Raw genomic sequence first — 15,670 nt, forward strand, 5'->3', positions numbered from 1 at the left:
GCTAACTTCATCACATAAAGATCACCTTGAATCACTCGAACTGGAAACCCTGAAGTTGAGACCACCAACCGGTAGTCATGCACTACTTCCATGTGCTAGTTCCCATAACCTTATGCCGGTTCACCTTGAACAAGCACACCGCTTCACTTTGGTACAAATACCGGTTCACAGTGTTATATCGGTTCTTACATATGTCGATTCTCACCTCTTCAGTGTATTGACATCAATGACAACATACAATGTCATTATGTCCACATGTCGGTTCTCATACCGGTTCACAAAATGCCAATAGATAATAGTGTCTTTACCTTTTGAAGTACTTTATTTTTCTTTTGTATGGCCATTTGTTTTTCCTATTCGGCCTTTGCTTTGCATAGTTCACCAAATTCAATTAGTGCTTGCCCTTTTAATTTTGATATGTCTACATTGGGCAACACTATTGGTTTTGATATATCAACCTTGAAACTATGCTTTTTCATCTTCTTTTCTTTAGATTTGGCCAGTTGAACCAATACAATAGCTTGGGAGGCTTGTGGATCCTCGGTAGGTTGCTTGGTGGAGGCAACACTTTTGTCGGTTTCTTTAGCCTTTGTTGAGTCCTTCTGTGGTTCGGTGCTCGGAGTCTCAGTTGCAACATTTTTCAATGTTAGGAGGATCCTGAGATGTCTGTTACTTGGTGGCCTGAGGAGTAGCTTCTCCTTCTATAAACTTGTGAACCTCTGCACCTTGTTCAGTATCTTGAGGGGCCTCGGTTGCAGCAGAATGAGTGACTAGAGGATAAGGCTGAACTTTTTCCAAAATTGACTCATTGGATACCATTTTTGCATAGGCATTGCCTTCTATCATTTCCTATTTAGGTGCCTCGGTGTCCATGATGTCTTCATCAATTTGTATGGTGTCAGCAGGGTCTTGCTCGGTGACATCAAGATCTTGTTCGGTGACATCAACTATTTCTACTTCACCTTGCTCACCAGCAGTCTTGAGTTGAAAGATTTCCTGCCACTTTTCTTTTGTCTCATTTTCCACTTCAATATATAGACCATTCATCAGTTTTAAAGTTTTTTGCTTGACTAGGAAGTTTGTGTGGTAGGTTGTCAGATGTTCTTTTATTTCAACTACTGACATGTCTAGAAAGAGATGTACCAGACTTCTTTCTCTAATCTGTTTCTCCGAGTCCATTGCATATTTCCACCTATTATCAATATGAAAATATAATTCTTTTGGAAGAGAATTGGATACTTCCAATGGGACCAATCAAAATTTTAGAAGTGTGCAGATGATAGCTTCTTCTATTTGTCTCTTCTCATCATCAGATCTGGTTTCATACTTAACATATCTGAATCCTCCAAATCCACCATATTCTTTTAAGTTAGTACAGAAATTAGCAACACTATGTACATTTTCCTTTGTACTCTTAACAATCTGAAATTTGTTAGCATCTTTAGACTCTGTGTCACTGGACTCTTTAGTCAAAATGAGTCTCTGAGTAGATTTCTTATAGGTCTTTGTTACCTTAGGAACAACAACAGTCTTTGGTTTCTTACTCAGTGACAGTGCAGATGATCTTGTGTTTGGGCGCTTTACTGAGGGAGTCAGTGATGCCTTTGATGTGTCATGTTTCTTCCTCTTCAGAAATTTCCCTTTAGGCAACTCAGTGCTTAGTGTAATAGTAGCCTCTTGGGATTTTGATTCCTCCTTGGTGATTACTAGTGTACCTTTGATAGGTGTGGAGGAAGAACCTTCTCCAAATTTCTCTGATATTGCCTTGATCATCTTTGTTTCTTTTCTTGTAGCTTTTGGTACTACAATGCTCATCTTTACTTTCTCTTTCACTTCTTCATATGTTCCATACCTCAGCTCGATAGCATGCCTTGGTAGTGTAAGAAAAGAATCTATCTGTCGTTGTGTGATGTCAAAGTCAATCTCATAACCCATAGGTGGCAAAGATTGAGTTCTTGGTTCCATAGCATTCATATAGCAGTAGTCGGTGTCTACTTCAAAACATATGTCATCTTTGTATTTTTCCACTAGCTGGGATAGAATTCTATACCTATTATGCATCTTCTCTTGAAACTTGCTAAAATAATCATCCATAATATCCTTGAAGTTGTCACCTAGACATTTGATAAATTCATTGATTTGATGGGTGACTGGTCGGTGTAGCTCCTAAACTACTTTACCAATTGTTGGAAAGAATTTTTCAAAATAGAAAAACATGCATACTAACAGTGATCCAAACTTTAGTGTATTAGCCAAGTTGTTCTTCTTCGGCTTCCTGATGGTGTTCAGATTCTCAAACAAGTTTTTCAGCAATACTTTACAAAGATCAATTTTCATTCCCTTTTTCACAATTTTGTATGCTAAGTAGATTGTTGCAAAGGGCACACTGTTTTCCCTTGCCGATTGAAAAAAACAATAACCTATCACTCTAATAGAAAACTTTAGCTCTGCATCAATTACATTATTCAGTTTCAATCCTCTATTATCGGATTCCACTCTGGTTAGGGTGATCAATTCCTTTTGTGATATCATCTTCTGAGCTCGGACATGATCATAAATAGGGTAACCAGTGATCAAATGAATGATTTCCTTGGTGATTTTGAATGGTTGCTCCTCTAACCACATGAAATCATCGTGAACTCTGCTTAGAACAAACTTGACCCACTGGGGTTTGAAGACACGGGGATAGGTTAGGGCTTTAGTCAATCCCTTGATCTTAATGTGCTCATACTTGCTATCCAATTTCCCATCGGTGCACAATTCATCATAGGTGTCTTTGATTTCAACATGACCTAGTTCTTCAACTCGACATTTGGTGAAGAATCTGACATCCTCAACTAGTAAAACTCTATCTGGGATGAGTGAAAATGCAGTTTTGTCATCCGGTTCTGATGCTACTTTGGGAGTTAGAGATTATTTTAGTGAGGGCTTTTCAACATTCTTAACAACAACAGTTTCTTGGATCTTTGGTGCCATTGTAGATTTCAGATAGAAATTATCAAAAGATCCTTAGGGTTTGAAAACTTTCAAACGACAGATGCTTTTCCTCTTAACAAATATGAAATAGAAATCTTCAATAGATATGATCAGTAAACCAGCTTAACAATGCGTTGAGATTGATGTAAATACCTTGAATTTTGCTTCAGAGGATGTTTGATCGCCTTGGAATCGCTTTGCTCTGCTCTCTTCAAAACTTGGTAAGTGAAAAAATGACCACGTAAATGCTTTAAGTACACAATATACCTTATCGGGCTCCGTGTAGGTTAGGTTAAAACATTAAATGCACTCAGTTCCACTAAACTAATTTACTCTCCTTTTTTCGCTTTAACCGAGTAGCCAGATTTCCTTCATTTACTGACTAGACAGGCTTCCTGTAGTTACCGACTTGACAGGTTTCCTTTATAGTGCTTTCAAAAGACTTTGATAGAATTTCAAACTTACTAATACATCTTAGCTATGCAGATTTTGAATTAAGTACATAATAAAATAGGAACTGTTAAGATTTGACCTTTGAGAGAGTGCAGTCCCTTCATACATTTACCGATTAATTTGGAATAGGTGCACCTAACTCGGTAGGTAAGGTGCTTTCTTCATTTGACACAATTTCCTTCTTTTTCCAAATCATCTGTAATTTGCCTTTTATTTATTCAGTGTCTCCTCTAGGTTGATCTCTGCAATCTCCAGCCAAGTGTCCAACTTTGTGACAATGAAAACATGCCATACCAGGATTTCTCCATGATCTTTGGTTGTTCATTCCAAACCTTATAAAGCAATTGGCACTTATATGTCCATATCTTCCAACACATTCACACCATATCCTTGTATTGTAATCCCATGGTACTGCAGCATATGGTCGGTTAAGTTCTCTGTGAGTTTGGTAGCTTCCAGTATTTGCTTGGTGTGCAGACCACATATAGTTCTTTTGCTTAAACCAACACTTCTCGATACTGTGTCCATATCTATTGTAGTTTTTAATAAACCCTTTGAATTTTGCCTTCTTATAATTGCTAGCAGACTTTGTCCTAAATTGGTTAAATGTGTGACCTTATTTATTGCAATTGTAACAATAATCGTTGGACTTAGTGACATTCGGTTGCTTACATTTTCTAATTTGGCACATGTTGGCAGTATGACCTTGATTTCCACAGTAGTTGCAAATAGGCTTCTTTCTTTTGATGTTCTTCTTGTTTCTAGCTTGCTTTGATGATTCTCCTCTCTCGGTAGTATGAATTCCCTTCTCGGTAGAGTCTTTTCCTTTGTAACCGAGTCTTGCATCTTTGTTGGGTCTTCTTGTATTCAGTTGCTCATACAAAATCTTTGATGCTTCATAACTCTTCTTCAGTGTTTCTTTGGATTTCTTCTCTATTTCAAGTTCATCGACCAGCCTTGATACTTCAAGTTTCAATGCTTGATTCTCATCATCTTTCAGATTTGCTTCATGATGTGCATAACCTAGTTGATATGACAAATTTTGTTGAATCCCAGTCAATCTTATGATTTCATCATTCTTTTCAGATACTAATGCTTCAAGTTGTTGTTTCTCTCTTTCTAGATCTCTTACTTTATCCTCGGCTATCCTCAATGCATCAAGATTTTCGGGCATCTTTGTGCTGAAATGCTCATGTTCTCTTTTCATTGCTTTTAGCTAATCAGTCAGTGCTTTGTTCTTTTCTTTCAACACTTCAATCATTTCTTCAGTCTCTTTAGACATACTATTCTCAGATGATGTCTCAATTTGTTCCACTAACTCTTGAGAGTCCTACAAATCATCAGATAATCTTCTTCTCACTTTCAAAGACTTTTGCATTTGTCTTTGCATGTTTGCAATCACTTGATTAGCATGATCCAGCTCTTCTTGCAGATATACAATTCTCCGAGATTGTTTATAGCCTTCCATTGATAAGATCTTTCTCTTTAGGCAGTTAAACCCTTTTCCAAGATTGAAGCTCTGATACCAATTGTTAGGCCCAATATGGAAAGCTAATGTACTGAGAGGGGAGGGGTGAATCAGTACTTCAAAACTTTTCTTCAACAATAACTTTACTGTTAAGCATAAACTGAATAGTGCAGTAACATAATATAATGCTAAAACAAATAAATAACAATCATACAAGATTCACTCCATAACACATATATTTTGGTTATGCAGAAACTCTTGGTTAGAGAGAAAAACTGCGGTGGGGATGACACCCACAACTTCACTACTACAATAATAAAGGTTGCTCGATTAGAGCTACATGTTTATCTATTTCTGATAGCTTACCCTATTAGGAGTATCAAGATCTATTAGATCTACCTTGCTAAAGGATTTTACAACACTTATTCTAAATGCTGCACCTGGTTAGAGGCTTTACAATTTATAGACTTAGTTAGAGTCTTTTACCTTGTTAGAGGTTTTTCTTACAACTCAAAATATTACAATCAAATCTTTACAAATTATCTACAACTTTACATCTGAAATGTTATAGCAGATTCTATGTGCTCAAAATGATATTACCTTGCTTATAGCATACCTCGGTAATCCATATATTAACTCGGTAAACCCTTCTGTTTACTCTATTCCTTGACTGTTCTCTGAAATCCTTCTCGGTGACCTCTATGTTTCTCTATCAACTGTAACAGTCATAACACTTTGTGATATCTCATGATTTTCCTTTTTTATATGTCTTTCTTCACACACACATGCACATGTATACTTGCATATATATCTAATCCTGAATTCATGCTGTATAAATAGATCTCTTATGTTGGTGATCTGGTCCATGCTTCGATCTTACAAACATGATTTCTTGAATGAATAACCATGCAAAACATTTCATTGGTTAGATGACCTCAAAATCATACACAATCTTTAAGTGCAATTTCCAATATGATAACGGTTACTTGTTCCTTGATCTTTGTAACACATTTCCCATATATGTCCAGGTTCAGTGAATCTGGTAACACGTTTCACTCGGTGTGTGTTCACTCGGTATATCATTCTTGCTGCTTAGTAGACATAGAGTGTTACTCGGGAGATTGTTTGGTGTATACTACGCTCTGAGACTACTTTCTTCTATAACCGACTGCTCTTTGCTTACCGAATGTTCTGTGCTTACCGACTAAAAGATTCGGTAGTAATAACCGACTAGAATATATAGAATAAATTTGAACATAAGACTAATGGCAATCTTAGTAAGTAGTAACAATCTTAATCTACTATGTTTCATTGTTCTATCACAAATCTAGAGCATAGAGTGTTGCCCTGCGCAGGTGAAATTATACACAATCGATCACCAACATCTTTTTCTTACCCACTGATATCCAAAATGATCATAAAAATAGATCTTATATATCCACAACATGAAATCATATTGGCTACATGTCGGCTCAAGAATATTTAACATATTCACCAAACATGTATGAACTGTCAGCCAAATTTGATCTCAAATACTAATGTGGACCAAAACAAATTGTCCACATTTTTCCCAAATGTCAGCTAAACATCCTCGATCGCAAAAAAAATCATCAAAATTGCTCCATCAAATCCACACAATGATCAACTACACATGTCGGGCATACTGCATTGTTCAACTCAAAAACCAATATATCGGATCTTCTAAGTTGCACAAAAATTATCATTAGAGGCTAAAATCATGGAATAAGGTACTCCAGACATTTATCAAGCTTCCATCAACTTCGCAACACAAAGTATTCAATTGAAATAAAATACCAATCAAGATATTGTAATATGTCGAGTGCTCTATTCTAACTTACCAAACTTAACCAAATCTTCACTCTAACATCCGGTATAAGCAAATCATGCATTGTGGATAGAAGCACAAACTTGGTTTTCCAGCAATGACAACATCTGACTAGCTATTCAATGTCTCTTTCCAACAAGTGGATTCTCAAATCACATGACTACTGACAAGAGTAAGCTTGTAAAGCTTGAAAATTTTGATGGAGGCATTGTTAGAGTTGGAGACGATTAAACAACTAGGATAGTTGAAATTGGTCCAATCAGTTTTGATGGCATACATAATATTAACAATGTTTTGTATATTAAAGGCTTAAATAATAACCTTTTGAGCATTGGTCAAATGTGTGGAAATGCCTATAATCTTGTTTTTTAGGATGATAGGTGTGAGATTACAAAAAGGTCTAAAACTATGATTGCAGTAGGAAAGAGGACATATGGAAATGTTTATCAATTGAGGCATGTTATTAATGAGAGTTGGTTATGGCATCAGAGGATGTGTCACATTTATTTTGATAATCTAGTGAGGATCAGTTTAATTCAAGCTATGAGAGATTTTTCAAAGATTACAAAGCCTACTAATGCTATTTGTAATGAATGTCAAGTTGTAAACCAAACAAGGAGAACTTTCAAAATCAAGGAAAAATCTTCTACTGGTCTATTGGAATTAGTGCAGACTGATATTTATGGGCTGACTAGAATAAGAAGTCAACAAGGTGATATGTATTTCGTTCTCTAAATTGATGATTACTCTAGAATTACTTGGGTTGCTTTCTTAAGAGAAAAATTTGAAGCTCTACAAAAGTTTAAGAAATTCAAAGGTCATTGTTGAAAATGAGATAGATAGAAGAATCAAATGCTTGAGGTTTGACAAAGGTGGAGAGTTTACTTCTAAAGAATTGAATACTTTTTGTGAGAATTATTGGATAAGAAGACATTTGTCTACTCCTAGAACACCACAACAAAATGGTGTAGCTGAGAGGATGAATAGAAAAATTCAAGAGGATACTAGAAGAATATTGAATGAAGCAATTCTACCAAAAATCTACTGACTGGAAGGAAGAAATACATACTTTTGTATAAACACTTAATAGAGTATAGATTAGAAGAAATCATGGGAAGACATCTTATGAACTTTGGTATGGAAGAACTCCATCAGTTAAATATTTCAAAGTATTTGGAAGTAAATTTGGAAAAGATTGATACAAGAGTTGATGAAGGTATATTCCTTGGCTACTCTACTAAAAGCAAAGCTTGCAGATGTTATAACAAAAGGCTGAGAAGAATTGTTGAAAGCACAAATGTGAAGGTTGATGAAGATACTTCAAAGAATATAGTTATAGAGATGGGATATGAAACTGATGAATCTACCATTAAACCAAAAGAAGAAAAAGATGAAGAAACTAAAGTACGTGATGATAAGGAAGATTCTCTAGAAACTGCTCCTAAGACCTCGAAGTATGTATAGAACAATCACTCAAAGAAATAGATTATTGGAGATAAGAACATAGGTGTTATCACAAGAAGTAAAGTTGTTGATGAATAGGTGAACTTATGCTTAATTTTAGAGATAGAGCTGAAAACAGTAAAGGATGTTTGTAATGATCAATATTGGATGAAAGCTATGAAAGATGAATTGAAACATAGAAGAATCAAACTTGGGAACTTGTCCCCAGATCGGCTAACAAAAATGTGATAGGAACTAAGTGGGCATTTCAGAATAAACTAGATGAGGATGGTCACATAGTGAGAAATAAGGTAACACTTGTATGTAAAGGTTATTCATAGGTAGAAGGTATAGATTTTGAGGAAACTTACACTCCTGAAGCAAGAATGCAAGCTATCAAAATGTTTCTAGCTTTTGCGACACACAAATATTTCAAGGTCTATCAGATGGATGTGAATTCTATATTCCTGAATGGAGAACTAAAAGAGGAAGTGTATATAGAGCAACTAAAGGATTCAATCTATCAGACACTCTAGATATGGTTTGCAAATTGAAGAATATGTTGTATGAATTGAAGAAAGCTCCCAGAGCTTGGTACACAAGGCTTGATAGGTATTTTCTAAAGCAAGGATTTCAAAAAGGTACTACTAACAATTTTCAATATTTTAAGGTTGAGGAAAATGGCATCTTAATTGTAGTTATTTATATGGATGACATAATCTTTGGAGAAAATGATGGTATGTCGAATAATTTTTTTGATGAGATGCAAGAAGAGTTTCAAATGTCTATGATTGGGGAGATGAATTTTTTTCTTGGTTTACAAGTTAGTCAGAAGGATGACGGTATATTCATTTCACAATCTAAGTACGTTAAAGAAATGTTGAAGAAGTTTGGAATGGAAAATGCTAAACCTATATGTACTCCTATGGCTACTGGTTGTAAGTTGAGAAAATATGTTGAATCTTTGAAGACTAATTAGAGCATATACAGATCAAAGATTAGAGGATTATTATACCTGACTACTACTAGACCAGATATCATGCATGATGTTTGTCTTGTGGCTAGATTCCAGCAAGATCCCAAAGAGACACTTGTTGTTGTTGTGAAAATAATTTTTAGATACTTAAAAGGAACAAGGGATTATGGTTTTTGGTATACCAAAAGATCTAATGTCACTCATTGCCTATACCAATGCAGATTGGGTTGGTTGTGTGGATTGTTGTCCTTATTTTCATTTTTGTGAAAACAGGATAACACTTACTAATTTTTCAAAAAAAAGCGTCCTCTTTTCTTTTAAGTCGAGTAATGAGGTATTTTTGTCATCTCATTTATCCTTGAATATTGAGTATTCGATCTCAAAACTCCCTCCAATTTTTTAAAATTTTAAATTTTTAACTTAGAAGTTAAGTTCCCTGTTTTGGTGTCAGGTTGGGTTTTAGACCCGATTTTACACCATTTTTTATTACTTTGTGTCAATTCGGGTTTTAAACCCAATCCTACACCATGTTAACCAACTATAGTGTAAATCGGACCTATAGGTCCAATTTACATCTTAATGAAGAATGATTTTGTATTTATTGTTTTTGGAGTTCAATTTGTATCGGGTTTCTTTTTCCCTTTATTTATCAATTTGTGCCCTAATTTTTTTCATTGTTTCCATCAAGATTCAAAGAGTGCTAGATTGCTTTCCAAAATACTGGATTTTGCAAACCCATGGTATGTTTTATTTTTCCCTTTTCTTTTAATTTGTTTCGGGCTTTATCTCTACAATTTTAACATTAATCATATACATTGAAGTTATACTTCAATGAATATAGTTAATGTTAAATCTTTATATCATTTTTATTGATTTTGAAGCTCTAGTTTCAAGTATGAGTCAAGGTGAAAACCCTGCTCACACTATCGTTTAATTTAGGATGAGTCAAGTTTTTCATCCTGACTCATCTCTTTATTTCTTTGTTTTGAGCTTCAGCATGTGTGGCATGGTTGTGGCCCCATCATACACTAGATCCTTGCTCCACTGTGTGTGTGGGGACATAGTCCCACTGCCCACGATTCCTACCATGTTCTTTGAGAATGGTGGTGATCGGGTTTGCATCCTCGATTCTCACCATGCCCTTTTAGTTTTTTGGTGGTGGGTGAGGTTACAACCCTGGCCATCACCGTTGTTTGTTTTGCATTCCTTTGAAGTCCTTCCAAAAGTGTCAGATGTATCTGTAACCCCACCCAACACCACCTTTGGTTTTTCTCCAAAGTGTCGGTCGGATCTGTAACCTGACCCAACACTTCCTTGGTTATTTTGTATGATGATTGCCAAGATGTAAATTAAGGTTATCTCCTCGATTCACACCAAATTGTCTTTCCAAGTGTAAATCAAAGGTATACCCCCAATTCACATCATTTTCAGATATTTTCATGTCCAAGTGTAGATCGGGCTTATAAGCTTGATATACCCCTATTTTGGTTTTTTCTTTGTATGAAGTGTAAATAAGACTTATAAGTCCGATATGCACTTGATGTTGATTTTACACTTTTATTAAGCATAAATCAGACTTATAAGCTTGATTTGCACCTAATACACATACTTGCAAATTAGTGTTTTTTCATTGATTTGTGATTGATCGATGGTTTTATCCTATCAAATGAAGATTCCTATGGAGGATAATCATTTCGAATAATGATCATTTCATATTGCAATGCATTTATTGCAAATAATAGAGCCCTCACCTAGTGAAAGAACAATGAAGCTCAAGAAGTAGGAGGTTCATCTAGTTTTTCCTCCTTCATTTGTAACATCCAACATAGATAATATTAGAGATATAGAGATGGGCCATGTGGATCTCGACGAGTTCTTGAAAAGAGTGAAAGAGCCACCAATATCCTACAAGATGGAGCTCACCGTCAATAGTGGAATTTATTTGGTGGTGGCCTTTCCCATGTCCACACAGAATCCACAATTTGTGTTGGCTCTAGCCAATAGGTATTATCCTGCCACTCTTGATGAGGACTTCTTTGATACAATTTTCAAATGTACTCCTATATGTCAATATGCAGATATTGATATGCAATCAACTATTACTTACTTTGATAATAATTCAGATAAGTTTCGGAGTAATATAAATGATAATATGCTAAAAAACACCTAGGCCTACAATTTCAAGATGGCTTGAGACTCTTCCTCGCAGTGACTTCAATGAGGAGGTCAATGATCTCATTACCCTTCTTAGCAGGGTAAAAGATCTCCCAACTTCAAACACATATCACAAGTGGATGTATCGATACATTCACATTATCAAGCAAAACAAGAAGCATATTTACTGGAATAGGCAGATTGCAAATGCATTGTGCGAGCAATTGACCAAGGTTCCTACCACCTTGAAATTAAATATGACTTATTATCTTGTCTATGTAGTCACCTTGATGAGGTATTTTCCATGCTTATCTACCACATGTGATAGGAGCCAGGTTCATGTTTACAATTATTTCACTTAGTTAACTCTCAAGGAGAGTTTGAACCATTTCTAGAGAGTAAATGATGCCTTATTTGCTAATTATATGTGCTTATTATTGGCATTATGTGAACTGGTATGTGAACTGTAAAGCGAAAAAATCAAACCCTAGTCGTTCTCCCCTCCCCAACTCCGAGGAGAGAGAAGGGAGAGTCACTAGGGTTGATGGTTTTCACTTAGGAGAGACTTTACATTCAAAAGAGGGGTTGAAACCCACAAGATCCAATCCCATGCAATGCAAGATTGGATTCTAAATGAGTTTCAAGGGTTGTGATAGCAAGGATACCCTCTTTTGTAAAGAATGTAGATAGAAAGATTGAACTAGGAATGCATGTAGAAGCAAGAAAGATTCACTTATAAATAGAGATAGGGATATGATATGAAGCTGCGGACCTGGAATTAGTAGTAAAATGTCGAGACGGCGCTGTCCTGCAAATTTGAGCAAAAGTTGACGGGACGATGGCGCCCAGCGTGCACACGGTCCTCCGAAAAATCCGCGAAATGAAGGGGGATCTATTCGTCTCTGCACAAGGATTCCAGATCTTCAATTTCAGCCGCGTACCTACAACCTACACACAGAAAAGTGAAGACGATTGGGGGGTTAGGGATTAGGGGTTTGCCCTTAGGTCAAACCCCGGTTTTGGAATTAACCAAGAAATGAGAAATGTTGTAAATGTAAATGACTGTAATGTAAAACAAGTACTAGTACCTTGTTGTAAGGATGTTTGTATCCTTATATGCGAAGGTATAGATGTTGTTGTTTGTTGTATGTTATATGTTGTAGCATGTGATCTCCTCTTCAATGGTTGAATCCTTGTCTTGAATGCAACACTTAGCCTTGAATGGAGACTTAGAATGATCAATTGCTTGAAGGAATGCTTGAATGTTTGAATGCTTGAATATCATTTCCACGTCTTGTACACATATGTCCCCCCCTCAAAATGGGAGAGGAAATGTAGTTTTTATACTTGCCAATTAGGGTTAAAAGACTGATTTTCCCGACCTTAGGCCGACCAGGAAATATTATTTTCCAATTTGCAAACAAAAAGGCCCGAAGTCCCATAGGAGACCGGGCCCAAAATAGGGCCAGGGACCAGGGCGTTGGGCGCCCTGGTCCTGAAGGACCAGGGCACTGGGCGCTCTGGTCCCACCTCCCGGGACAGCAGGGTGCAAGGAGGATCAGGCCAGGGTGCTGGAAAAATGCAGTTTTTGGTGTCATGAGCAAGTTTCAGGGTCTCCATTCAGGTTCCGTGTTGCATCGCCATCGTGAAGACCCAAATGCAGTCGAAATTGCAAGTGTCGCAATTTTAGGACGCTACATTTAGCCCCCACTTTAGCGGGAGTATAAGCGTACGCCAATACTTCCAGTAAAGTACAAGGAAACAATATTGAAAAACTTTCACCACGTCAAGGAGGCAAGATACACCAAGCCCCCAGTGGACTAAGGATATTATGACTTCGATTGACAAAGTAAAAAGGGAAGATCACGAGGGAGAACCATGACTGTCAGTAGTAAGGTTCCCTCACTATGAGTCATGCAAGAAAGATATCAAAAATTTTCAAGGCAAAGCTAAATTTGTCAAGAAATTTTCAAGTATCTTGAAAAGATATGAACGGGATGTATGCCCCCCTACGTTAAAGCGATCGCACATGCCTCACCGGGGGTGATTGCTTTAAGGTAGTGATACATATAAGAATGAGAAGGGAAAGGAGCACGTTATCACAAGGATTTAGCCCCCAAGTGTGAGATAAGCCCAAGGATAATAGACACAAAACACAAAGCACAAGGTGACTTCGCTTTCCTCGGGGTCAGTATGCTGTATGATAATTCATGTATATCATATGCATGTATGCATAATTGTTCTTCATTCCCCAATCAAGGAAGGTCACCTAGAAGAAGGGAACACATGTGTCTTTTGAGTCAACATGAGAGAGACCAAAAGAGATCTCAATGTTTTGCATCGTCCTCAAGTAGACAACACTAAGGACAACAAATAGAAGAATGAGAATAACATATAGAAGAAGTAACAAAAGAAATAGAGGAGGAGAGAATCTGCTATGCTAATGAAACTAGTCTAGCACGTCATCTACCCCCCGATCTTGCTGATCAATATTTCGGGAAGGTAGGGAACACGCTAGAGGAGGAACATCCAACACAGCAGATGGAGCTATCACAAGATCCAAACAAGGGCTATGTTCATATCCCAAGCCACGGTGTTCTTGTCTAGGAGCTAGGATAAGTGCTTTAGAAAATTCATTAGATAAATGGTTATCAATATCAACAAGTTCGTATTCACTATCAGAATGAACAGGAGAAGTAGCATTTTCATCATGAATAACATTTTCATCTATATCATCATCAAGATTTATAAAAATAGGATCTTTAACTTGCACAGGATCAAGACCATCATGCATCTTATGTTTAGGAGATTTCGGCTCAATCGTCGGCTGAGAAGAAAATGGAATAATGCTTGTTGAAGTTGTTTTTGGGGATTGCAAAGTTTGAGAAGCAGCCGCCTGAGCTCTAAGACGACGCTTTCATCGGCGTTCACGTGCAGAACGATTTCGTCTAGTCTTAGTAGGAAGTTGAGAAGATTGAGGAGGAGGAATGTTCTCATCCTTATCACTTGGGTGTTTAGGTTGTGGTCTCTTAGGTTGAATAATAGGAGAAGAGGAACGTCTCTTCTCTCTATAAAAGGAAGGAGGAGGAACTGGTCCATATAAGGGAGGAATATTCGGTTTAGGAAGGAGACCAAGTCCATCATGACGATGAGGTATAGGTCTACTCTTAGGAGGTTTATTCGATATAGGCATAGTCACATCCATAGGAATGGGTTGGGAATCTTCTTGAGGAAAGTCATTGGTTTTATCTTTCAAAGGAAGAACTTCCTTCTGAAGAATGATAGGAATGTCAATTTTGGGTGTTCTAGGTTCACTTAGAGATAGGATCATATCTGTTTTCCACTTTTGATAAGATTTGAAAAGATGATCACTTCGCGGAGGAAGAGATTGGAATTGTTTAGGCCAAAAGTAATCAATAGGAACGCTAAAAGTTCTTTCAGCTGGTTTAAAGAGACTATGATTGACAGTAACAACTTCACCATTATGGGGAAATTTCAAACACTTGTGAATAGGAGAAGCAATAGCTTTCATGGAAGATAGCCAAGGATAGCCAAGCTTCACACGAAATTGTTCGGAGGATGGAATAATAGCAAAGTCCACCTCAAGGGATTTGTTATGGACCTCAATAGGTAATGTAATAGAACCAATTGCAGGAGAAGAAAATGCATCAAATAGTTTCAAAACCACATTTGTTTCATCATAGATCACTTGATTCAATTGCAAAGTAAAAAGAAACTCTTCAGTAATGACATTAACCATGCAAGAAGGATCAATAAGCACTCCACGGCAAGGTGTATTTTTGACTTTTGCAACTATATATAAAGGACCGTCAGGTGCCCTGATAGTTTCACTAGAATCAAATGTGATGGAAGGTTCTTTAGGGATTTTCTGCTGCTCTACAAAGTTAATCACATTTGGAGTCATGGACATGAGATCATCAGGTGAGACAGAGGAATCATTAGTATCAATCGCATTAGAGGTATGAGAAGGTAATGGATCAGTAAAAATCTGAAGATTTTGGTTAGGGGGAGCTACAGATGTGTTGCCTTTATCATTCACACCAGAAACAGAGATAGTATTATTATCAATCAAATCTTGAATTTTACCCTTCAAAGCAAAACATTTTTCAGTATCATGCCCAGGTTGATGATGAAATTGACAAAAAGATTTGTTATCAAAATAGGGTGAATTAATCTTTGCAGGATCTATTTGCCTTATAGGAGGAAGAGTAAGCACATTTTGTTCCAATAACTTATTCATAATACTATGCAATGATTCATTCAAAGGAGTAAACTTTCTTTCTTTCTTGAAAAACTTAGAAATAGGAGACACACCTGATTCTGCATTCACGTT

This window comes from Cryptomeria japonica, chromosome 9 (genome assembly GCF_030272615.1).
Source record: "Cryptomeria japonica chromosome 9, Sugi_1.0, whole genome shotgun sequence".
Taxonomy (NCBI): Eukaryota; Viridiplantae; Streptophyta; class Pinopsida; order Cupressales; family Cupressaceae; genus Cryptomeria; species Cryptomeria japonica.